This window comes from Lepidothrix coronata, unplaced genomic scaffold (assembly GCF_001604755.1).
Source record: "Lepidothrix coronata isolate B3197 unplaced genomic scaffold, Lepidothrix_coronata-1.0 Scaffold94, whole genome shotgun sequence".
Taxonomy (NCBI): domain Eukaryota; kingdom Metazoa; phylum Chordata; class Aves; order Passeriformes; family Pipridae; genus Lepidothrix; species Lepidothrix coronata.
The window spans coordinates 453009-464738 of NW_016690274.1; the positions used below are offsets into that span (position 1 = coordinate 453009).

The window sequence follows — 11730 nt, forward strand, 5'->3', positions numbered from 1 at the left end:
TTCAAGCCCTTCTCATTCATTTGCATTCCTCGATGCTCTTGTTTGGATAGTTCGCTTGCTGAAATAGACATCATTTCCATGTGTGTTTAGGCTGGGAGAAGATGGTCAGATGAATATGACTATAAAACCACATCTGCTAATGTCTTTAAATGATGATACAGCTGCTGAAAATCATAACATTTAGTTGTCTAGGTTATCAACTACATCGAAATTATATTTACAACTGGATTTTTCATCAAATACATGGGATTATCAAAGGTAACATTTCAAAAGGAATTGAATTACGAGACTAAATCACATTGACTTTCAATGCAATGCAGGCATCTATGTGACATAAATATGTGACATATATAGATTAGTATTTTCAATACTAAGCTGTGTCAAAGGCATGAGGCCTTTCACTGTGTTGGGAACCAGCACATTGTAATTGGGAAGAAGCCAAGGGAAAGGAAGGGGAAGAGAAAGAGAAACAGGGGGCACAGCATTTGTAGAGACTACTGTTTATGGAAGTATGGTTCTCCTTTCTGCCAGGAGTAGTTAGGAGGCTTTCTCATGCTGCCTTGAAGGAGAATTATTGTCTTCTTCTGCCTGGTGTTTGCTTTTGTTGTGACATGCACACTGAGCCAGCTTACAAGACTCAAACCAGCATCGTTTTGTCAATCCTCTGTCGTAGTCCGAAGATATGAAAATCTTCCCAAAGTGGAGCAAACATGGGCAACAAGGTCTTGGTCAGTGGCAGAATGGGTGATAGGGCAACAATAACTGAAGAAGGCTGTTCTATTGAAGGTGCAGGCCTAGCAATAAGTCTTTTTCAGATGTGTCACATAAGGAGAGGGAATACTAGCATGGCGGCAGCTCCTTCACAGATGTTTCATAATGATCTCTGAGGCCCATAAATGTCCTGGGTGTGAATAGGTTGTCTTTATGTGACTGGCACGGTGTGTGCCACCGGGCATAGACCTTCCATCCCTGACTATAGCAACGTGACTGAAGATGCCTACTGATGATGATTTAGGCAGGGAATGTTCTTTTCAGACTCATATCCAGGACAAAATCCCTGCAGCTCAGGAGTTCTTCTCACTCAGAAGCATATTAATCTGATGAATCATTGATTTTGAAATAGCCAGACAAAGAAAAGTTTCACTTCCAGCAATGTCTCTAGTTCTGAAAAAATTATATAACATGTAGAAAACTGATAGGAATTTTGACTTGCATTTTAAGACAACCAAAGGAATCAAAAGCCTAAGACCTTGAGCTGCTAAGTTTGTCAGCTACTCTTGAACTTCTAGGCTGTCCCTCCTTCTGAGCATGGTCTAGTTTTCTCTGTCCACACACAATCACGGTATCATGGTACCAGGGAATCATGGTAGATAAGTGATTTAAGACAGGTGAATACCTCAGAAGAAATGAGAGGTCCTTAACTGATTTCACTGTGAGCAGTCAAAAACCCAATCTATTGTTCTCTCATGTTGAATACCCATAAGTATATCTCAAAGGTTGCTGGAGAGCTTATAGAACTACAGTGGAAGCAGACAGGTAGCAGATAACTCAAAGCTCCCAAAGCTGAGTAATAGACCCAATGTTTATGGGATGCAGCAGTAGACCCCACCATGTGGGTAGTGGGACCTGCATGAGACACTGATACTGAAGAGACACCTCAGGACTTCCAAATATCAAATCTTGATTCCCTTTAAGACAAATCATTCAATTGCAATAGGATTTGGGACAGCATTAGGAAGAGCAGGCTGAGGGAGGTGATCCCTTCTACTCAGAGCTGGTAAGACACATGTGGAGTAGTGGGTCCAGTGTTCGGCTACCCAGAATAAGAAAGATATGGACTTACCAGCATGAATCCAGCAAAGAACCACTGAAACAATTATGGGTCCAGAGCATCTTTTATGAGTGAGCAGGCTGAAAGAGCCTGGAAAAGAGAAGGCTCAGAGGGATCTTATCAGTGTGTCTTAAGTACCTGATGAGAGAAAATAAAGAAAAAGAGATCCAGACTCTTCTCAGTGGTTCCTAGTGATAGGACAAGAGGAAATGGGCACAAACTGAAACACGTCTAGATTATCTCAAAAGCTTCCTTCCAATCTAAACAATTCTGTGATACTTTAAAGACATTGCTGTACTTCCTGTTTGCAATTTTACAAGTCTCAGGGCCATCTATGTAATTTTCTGCTTTTTCATAAGGTAGCACCGGGGAATGTTAAACCTGCAGAGAAAAAAATAGGGACCAGAAGTAAAAATGTGATCTGATTTAAACTCAGTTTGAAGAAGTTGTATAGTTGGATCCTTTGCCAGTAACCTACATCCTACACAGTATTCTCAGTAGGGGTATAATTCAGTGTTGAGTGGTATTTGCCAAAAAGATGATCAGGTTTTGCTTTCTGATGAAAACCAACACCCAAGTGTCAGTAACTGTCATGTCTCATTTGAGATACCAAGGTCACTGTAGAAGCTGAAAATGTCATTTGTTTGGTGGGGAAATGGGGCTATGATACTCTACTGCAATTTTGGAAAACAAGGAAGATTTGTTAAATTCAAGGTTGCACTGCTGAAACTAACCTTAGCAATTCAAATATGGGTCTTGGCAGAGGATCTACATGACTCCTCAGAGAAAACCTACCATAGATCTCAAAGAGGAAGCTACATGACTGGTTAAGATGTTGTCAGATGTGTTTATAATCAGGTCAGCTGAGTGCCTTTCTACCAATATGAAATCACTACATAAATGTAAGAGAACACTTTGTGAGGGGGTTATCAAAGACAACCAAGAAATACTTGCAGAATATAGTTCATTTAAGATCTCTGAAAAGTACCAGCTTGTAGTATCTGCATTTTGTATTGATTACTAGAAGGGTACTGAAAACCAATTCGACCCACTCTGATGCTTTGAACTGATAAAATGCAAGAGACTTGGAGAATAGCCATTGAAAAAACAACCTTGAGTTAATGAAGGGATATTGGCAAGCTCTGTTATTCCTGAAAACCAAGAGTTACATTAACTGCCTTTCTAGTTCCTATATCTGCTGTACATGTTCCATGTCCTGCTGCTAGGAGTAGGTGGAACTTGTGGATGAGGTACTTTGATACTATGGATATCCAGACATACATCTTGATATACGATCTTGCAAACTGAGTCTTTGCACAGAAACCTCCTCAAGTCTCTAAGGACTTTTTCTCCAGCAGTGTCACATAATTGACTGCAGGCTTCAGTAATATCTAAAAAGGTATTTAGACCCTGTGCAGCCTAGTTACTGTGGGTTTAATCAAAGGAAGTCTCCATTTCTCTCACATCAAATATAAGCCACTTCTCTTCACCCAAAGTCTCCCAATGTCCTATTTCCAGTCTTATTATGATCTCTTGTGCACTACTGTGACTCTACAAGTCAGTGAGCTACTTACCCAGGTAAAGCCATGCTTGGAATCCTGCTGATTTTAATTCCCGTTTAAGGCCTTTTATTTGACACAGAAACAAAGCTTCCAAGGTACTTAGAGCAATAAACCTTCAGAGTCTTGGCTGGATCTTCTCTAATACTCAGCTATCCTAGATCATAGCCAGATCCGAGCTTTCATATCCTCCTCTTTTACAGTTTCAGTTCTAGCAGACTCCTCCTGTCCTTCAAATATTTTCCTAAATTCTTTCTGCTATCAAGTATATGGAGTCTTTCACAAGTGCTTTCTAATCCCAGTCTCACTTCACTCTTAGCAGAGTGGGGAGCAAGATGTAAAACTTCCTTTGTGTAACTCTGTGCCCAGAATGAAGCCTGGGATGGCATGGTCTGGACAAAAATCTCCTTAAAATGTTCTTCCTGCGCATTCCTAGCGCAGGATTTTTCTGATCACTGCCATTAATATTATCACTGTGCTCACATCTACTCATATAATTAGATTATCATTATCATCTTGGACCTCTAATTGGGCCTCATTCCTGCTACACATTCTCAACATTTGTCTTGTAGATCTTTCTGCACAACATCTGTAAGTTACTTCTTAATGTTGTTTAAAATCTCATCCAATTCTCAACTCTTAATATCTTGGATAATGAAACAACCCTCTCTCCAGCCTTTATAAATGCTTCCTTGTCCCACCTGTCATATCCATCCTTCATCACGTATCTACCTACCTCTTGCTTTGGTCTGATCCCTCCTCTCTTTACATATTCCACTTCTTCACCTTTTATATTGTAACATATGTCACATACTCTCACATTCACTTGCCTCTATACAAAGATTTCTGAGCCTGCTTCCTGGAAACTTATTGTTGAGAGGCCATGGTTCATGAGACCAGCTCGTGTTTCAAAGAAGCACCTTGATGTTTTTTCCCCTCCGCCTTCCCCGTAAACATCTGCAAAGTTCCCCCACTGTACTCTTTAGAGTACTCTTTGTGATTCTGTGGGAAAAATGCTGCCTTGTTGAGACCACAGCTTGTTACGCTGACCACTACTAACTCAGTGCCTCCTTATTCTCTTAATCTGTCAGCATCTGCTTTTACCTATTCTTTTCAACTCATATGGCAAGGTTGAGTTGAGAAACCTGACAGAGGTCATATCTTCTGCTGTGCTAGTACAATTTCTGACATGCTAGAATTCTGCTGGGGGCCTCTGGGTGTAACTACAATTAAAAAAATCCATTATAAGCTTTGAATACAACATCGAATAGTATCTATTTAATACAGAGGGTTAGACAGGCACATTCATTAGCAGTCCAAGCAGAGACATGATTCCGAATTAACTTCAAACGAGAATTTTGCAAGTGAAGAGCCAGAAAGAAATCAGTCTATCCCCCATCCACCTCCATTTTCAGATCACAGTATGACAGAATGTATCTGGAAGTGAGCAGGTCACTGTTGCATTTTCTAAGATGTTAGAATATGTTGGTTTAAAATCAAATCAAACTAAAAAGACATAAAAGAATTAAGAAGCATTCCCACCTTTTAGAAATCAGCACAGTCAGCACAACTTTAACAGAACTGCAGCATTTTATGCCAGGTAAAGCCTCAGAACAATATATTTAGAAAAACTCACACTGTTGATTAGGGGAGCTATCTCTTAGTGATGATTTTTGATTTCTCTTTAACACTTCTCTTAGTCTGGACAGAGAAATTATTCCAGTTAGCTTTACTCTCCCATACTCAATACTACAGCAGTGGTGGTTGTTTGTCCCCTTAGAAATGCACAGTCAGAATGCTGTGGCAGTTACGGTACCCTAATGATAGAAATATGTCATGGTTCAAACAGAAAATACAAATTCTGATATTACCTTCTTGGGAGCTCCCAAAAAGCAGAGCAACCATGATTATCAACCTACCCTTTCATGTGGTATATTCAGCAAACCTGAATCTCCAGGTTTTACTGTTTGGATTTTGTTTGCTGAAGCTTCCTTTCTTGTTTACTTCAAGAATCTAGCATTAACCTTCTGCTTTTTATTTCTGCTAGGCGGACTATATGGCATTCATATTCTGGCAGCCTGATTCGACATAAGGACATCCAGTGGAGTCAGTAAACTTTTTGGTCCTTGCTAAAGATATGGCAGTTCACTTGTCGTGGAACAAGAGTGGCACCCAGTGGCCAGAAAGCTTGGTTCAAAATTCATGTCCTGAAGTTTCTGCTTTCTGCATTTTATAAATCCCTTTTTTAGAAGACAGAAATCCTTTCATGCTCAAGCTCCCAGACCCCATTCCCACCTCTGGACTTGAAAGACAGAAACTAGAGAGCTGAAGCTAAAAGGTTTCCTCTCTGTACTCTTTTTGAGTGTCACGTTTTCTGAGAGCATAAAGAATCCACCACAGGCATTAGGCATTTATAAAGGGTATTGCTTATTTCTGAGGTATCAGATAGCAACGGACAAACATGGAAGAAGAGGAGTTCAAGGACCTTATCTAACTCTAACACATTGTCCAGTAGACCTGATGAGGTAAACAGATATTTTTAAACTGCCCTGCCATAAAATGTGGCAGCAGGAAAGGAAAACCCAGGGACAGAGCCTGCTTTGTGATCTCCCCTCATGGAGAGGGCTCTGTAACGCTCCCAGCCCACGGGTGTGTTTTACCAGTTCAAATTATTGGAATGGAGGCAGAGATGGTGACGTGGTGTGGCAATGAACACCGTTACCTGTGTGACAGAACACATCTCATGTGCTTCTCAGAGGTTTAAGTAATTCTGTATTCATTTTTCATGATAACACAATCAGAGTACAAAAGTCTGCATTTCAGTTATGCAATTTGTTGTACTTTTAATGAATTTCTTTGTGGGTGCTGTTGCAAGTGAGAAAGCTTTTACTCTCCGTTTCTTTCTTTAACTTGGGAATACTTAATGCTTAAAACTGGAACATCAGTTCTGAAAACCCTCCATCAGAAAGCCGAAGACACAAACTCTCAAGGGAACATTCTCCAACATGGAGACTTGGGTGTTGTTGGGTGAGCAAGACCAAGCTCACTATAAAACCAATGTTTCAAAATGGTCTAAAATTCCCAATGATAAATGGGTGATAATAGTAAAGCTGCTTGCAGAGCTATGTCTGGATTTTCGTTTTTAGACCCTATTCGCAGTGTGAAATCCCCATTTCTACAGAGGCCAGCAGACAGTGTGAGAGTAGTCTTGATTCTCCTCATTCCTGGCATTCCTCAAATTTTAACCCAAAATTTGCATTAACTGGTATTTCTTCTAAATGGTCTAGCACCTAAAATGGTATGATCAAGTGAAAGTCAAAACTATTAACTAAAAATAAACTAACTAGTGTGGATGGCTACAGCTAGAGCTTTACAATGTGACTTGAGTTGATTAAGGGGCTCGCAAATAAAAAGGCACATCAGAAGATTTGAGCATTAAAAGAAATTCTAATGTTTTAAAACAAATATAATGATTTTTAGACATCTGCTATGGCAATACTGAAAGCCATGGATCTTTGTACTTCCTGAGATATGTTAGTAAAGACCTCAGCAGTCTAGTCAGAAATTTCTGCCAGATTTTTTGATAATGCAAAGTCTTTGTTCTTTGAATGTTTAGTTTTTGCTACATGACATTATTGAAATGGTAACAAGAAAAATACTGCTCTTGATCCAAATGTAGCCTGATGGATCCCTAGTGGCAGACTGACAAAAGTAGGAAGATTTCCCCCATAACTAGATTGTTTGGCTCTATGGGAAGAAATGGCTGTAGTAATATTCAGGTTTATTTCACATTCAGTGTAAACATTGCAGTGAGCAGAACATTTATTTCAAAACAGGGACTCTAAAATGCATTGTCTACACCATCAAAAAGAAAGAAACCATCTTACAGATCCTTTACAGAGTTAATACTGAAGAGGTTTCATAACAGTTTTGCACTTTTTTGCAGTGCTTTCTAAAATTACTGTGACTATGCAAATGTACATCTCTCTGCTGTTATATTACCTAAACTTCTTCCCATTTGCTAATTTATTTTCTTCAGCATTTTATTTGGTCACAGAAGTTTTCCTGAGGGAGGGCAGTCACTGTGTTGTTTGTACAGTGCCTGGTGCAATGGGATCCTAACATCTATTTAGGATCCTTATGAGGTAGTGTTATAGAAATAATAAACATCTTATTTTAACAAACAATAGAAAACAGTGTCTTTGAGAGCAAGCTGAAGAATAGAGGCCTTGTGGTACTAGATGTTGTTTTCCAGCATGTGGAAAATACAAGATTTTCTGCATCTAACCTCTTTTAGGTGTTACATTTCCTTATCATTTTACAATGCAATCTGGACATTTACAACTTGCCATCTTATTTACCTTAATTTGATGAAAATAATTGTCAAATAGATTTTTCTGTGTCAGAATTGAGTAGAGTATGGCATTTCAAAAGCATGGTGTGAATCCTTGTTTTCCACAACATGACGCCGTAGCATAAAACTAGTTATAATACTCCCAAGCAACAAAAATCATTTTAGATCAGTAATACTGTACTTGCTCTTAGAGGGAGCTACTTTTAAGTTGTAAAAACCTGAACATAGAACCAGAAAAGAATTAGTATCCATTAATGAGCTCAGCAAGTCTATAATTTCCCACTGGTGAACATGCTTTGTCATCGTTAAGGACATAACTTTGGTTTCAACCCTTGCAAAGCTGGCAGGTGAACCTGAACCAAAGCTGTAGTCAAGAAAAGAACAGTAAGAAATCCCATAATGGTGTCTCTGCACAATGATCTCAGAACCCGACCCTGGGCTTCTTCAGATGCCCAGTTTATCTTTCCCTGGCATTTACCTGATATGTGGAATATATGCTGAACGTTTCATTGTCTTCAAAATTAGCAGGCTCTGTCTGTAAGGTCAAGACATAATTGAATAATGAAATAAGTCAGATGGTGGATCGCTGCTATTCTCAAAACAAAGTATTTCTCCAGGATTCCAAATTCTGTATTATTTTGTTTATGATTTTGTCACTCCTCTCACCTCAGAGGAATGAAAGAAAATAGATTAAGAATGTGTTTAATAGATTCTTGGGCTGAGCTTCAGTATGAAAATGCAATTGCCCAAAGTCTAACTTGAGAGGTCATGGAAGTTTTACTATTGCTATTTATGGTAGTGCTTTTCATATTGCAGCCTCTTTCTACACATTTAAGGACTCTCCTGACTGTGGTGCTCATAACCCTTTGTTGTTGTTACACTAACACATCAAGAGAGAAAGAGACTGAAAGAGTCACAGGGTGGGTGTCAGGCATTCACAGGAATGGAAAAATTCCTTCCAGCTTCTTTCTCTCACATCTTTTCTGTGAACTTTGTTAGGATCATAAGAAGGAAGTGCTCTTTCTGCAGACACTACCTAACTTGCAAAGGCATGAAAGGGCTGGAATAAGTAGAACAAACAGAAGAAAGCGAGGAAGGCTCACTTTTCCTCTTGCATAATATGCAAGACTTAGTTGGAGACATCTTCTAGAAATGACCAGTTAATCCAATGAGTTAAGGCTTTACTCATACACTTTTTCTTTGTGAGTTTTGGGGGGCCATCTTCACTCTCAAACCCATACACTGCTACCCTCAAAGCAACTTTAGGAGTCTGAAAACATTTTAGCAATAAAGTGGAAGCAATTTTAGCAAGCGATTTTTCTATCAAATATTTTCTATGAGTAGACCTATTACCACAGATTACTGTATTACATTCAAGTATTTCACTATAAATCTATTATAGCTTGTTATTATTACAGTAAGAGTCACGGCCACCTGAAATACCTGCAAACTTAGGCATGTGCATCTAATCAAGAAAAAGTGTGTACTTTAACCATGACAGAACAATATTTGTATAGAAAGTATACTCTATACTGAGTAGATTTGAGGTTGTGAGATTAAAAAGCTCAGCTTTGGTGATAATCAAGTATGAAATGCATTATTAAAACAATGCTCTGACATGACATTTTTTAAGTAGGGAAAAACTTTTAAATTGGTATCTTTTTTTGCTTGAGAGTTAAAATAGCCTGAATGTCTCAGCTGGTCATAAAGCTGATTGATCCCATGTCATTTTCCTACTTGTTCCTCCTGAGACACAGCCCATATTCCTTCAAATGTCTTCAGATTTTAAGTAGAAAAAAAATCATCATTTTATTAATTTCTTGCAAAACCCTTTTGGAATTGAGCTACTATTTTTGGGCTAGTAAAAAATATCACTTGAAATCCCACATTTTCACCGACAGGTGGAGCTTACATTTTATATTTAATTTATAATGACTTTAAACTCAAAAAATATATATTAAACCCAACACTTTATATCTCACAAATTCAAAACTCCAGTGTTTCAGATAAGACTAGGACCATGAGATTTTGTTCCAATAGTCCACTGTATGCAAACAATAAACCCTAGGCCAAATCCTTTTCTCGCTGATATCAATTGCAAAGTTCTCTGTATTTTTAATGACTGTGTAATTAGGTCCATGTTCATTTTTTTGTAAATGTGGCCCCTTCTCACTATATTTCTATTGACTCCGCCTGCTCCCTGGTGTTCACACACATAATATTTATCTTCCATGCATAGGTTTCAACTGCAAGAAACTTGATTGATCTCAGAACACGACTGAACCCGCATCTATAAAGAAATATTGATGTGGATATTGTGTATCAGCCCCCTTACACTTACTTCTTCCAGGGACAACACTAACATACATTGCAGCATCTGCTGTTATTATTTAACTAAAACAGTCTATTGATGGCAGAAGCTTTGTCTAATGCAGAAAGCTCTTTAGAATTACATCCATTATTTCTCCTGATTGAGAAATTACGTTTTGCAAATCCTTTAATGCGTTTACTTCTTTATATCTACATAACAATATCCTTTTTTATTTCTGTCTCTTTAGTAGCATTCTAGCTTTCTGGAAATATCTTCTTAGCATTCAGTTGCATTGTCATAATACCATGGAATGATACAGGCAAAATGAAAAAGAACTTCAAAATCCAATACTTGTTTAAAAGTGCTGTTCAGAAGGGAACTTCCTTAATCCACTGTGACAAAAGATTTTGCAGAAATACTCTGCCAAAACGGCTTTTGCTGCTACCAGTGTATTTCAGGATGAGCAAAACTGGACAATGTCTTAAGAATATATCTACAGATACAGATATACATGCACATACATATAAGCACATGCACCTCTGTGCTGGCACAGTATATTGTATCTAAAATTGTGCTGCAACATGCAATTGCTCAATTATATAATTTATTACTCTTAAGAACACTAAATTACTAAACCTGTTTCTTCACTACTAATTTTCTACTCTGATTAAGATGTGTATTGTATGACTCCAATTGTAAACTTCAGATATACAAAAACATAGAAGAAAATGAACTACAGGTTCTGATCACACTCCAGAATTAATCTCGATGCACAGAAATGAGCAGACAGTCGTGCAGTATTCAGACTAGCTGAAAAATAGCCTAAATATTGGTTCACTCAGATTAAAAAACCAAACTAAAACAAAATAAAGCTCCATTGTAAATACAGAAGACCAATTAAATTACAGACCAATCTGTAAATCTGTGAACCTGAATTTCCATTCGACTTCCATGGTTTTTGGAAAGCATCCTTTCCATACCCTTATGCCTGCTCCTGGAGCCTGCAGGTGAAAGGTTACCTGTACACAAGAGCGTCAGACAAACCTCTCTGCCACAGAAATGGATAAACTACATTCTAATGCACAGTGATGAGAGAAAACAGTATTTGGTTTTTTATTGTCTAGAATCACCTTTGTTGTGGTATCACACTGGCACACACGGAGACAGTGCTATTCGGTGTCTATCCCTGCCAGCAGGGCCTAAGGTTTCAATGGGGCCTTCCATCAGCTTTAAGTCATAGTCTTAAGCTGTGCCAGGGGAGGTTCAAGTCAGACATTAGGAATGATTCCTTCACAGAAAGAGTGATTACACACTGAAATGAACTGCCCAGGGAGGTGATGGAGTCACTGCCCCTGGAGTGTTTTAAGGAAAGACGGATTTTCTGGTTGACAAGGTGCTTCCGTCATAAGGTTGGACTCGATGATCTCAGAGGTCTTTTCCAACCCAACTGATTCTGTGATTCCCTCCGAGGCATCCTCCCTGAAAGGGAAAGCTTTCTGAAAGGTTTTTACCGTGGGCCCAGCAGGGCCCAGGCTGGAACAGGCGCCCTCTTATTACTGGGAGCCGCAAACAAGTTCCCGCCTGCCTCGGCCCGGCCCGAGCACCGCCCCCGCCACAGCTACGGCGCCCACCGCGCATGAGCACGCCCGCCGCAGGAGACGCGCGCGCGGCCCCG

General features: G+C 39.1%; 1 long non-coding RNA gene across 2 annotated transcripts; it reads right to left on the bottom strand.

Annotated features, from left to right (window-relative positions):
• Positions 1 to 2130: 2130 nt before the first annotated feature.
• Positions 2131 to 11668, bottom strand: LOC108500762. 2 transcript variants are annotated; one of them, XR_001875988.1, is made up of 3 exons: positions 11567 to 11668; positions 8223 to 8279; positions 2131 to 2212 (listed from the first exon to the last, which is right to left on the bottom strand). It is a non-coding gene; the product is annotated as an uncharacterized LOC108500762 (long non-coding RNA). The 2 variants fall into 2 exon arrangements; XR_001875987.1 differs by having other exon boundaries at positions 11186 to 11630.
• Positions 11669 to 11730: the final 62 nt, after the last annotated feature.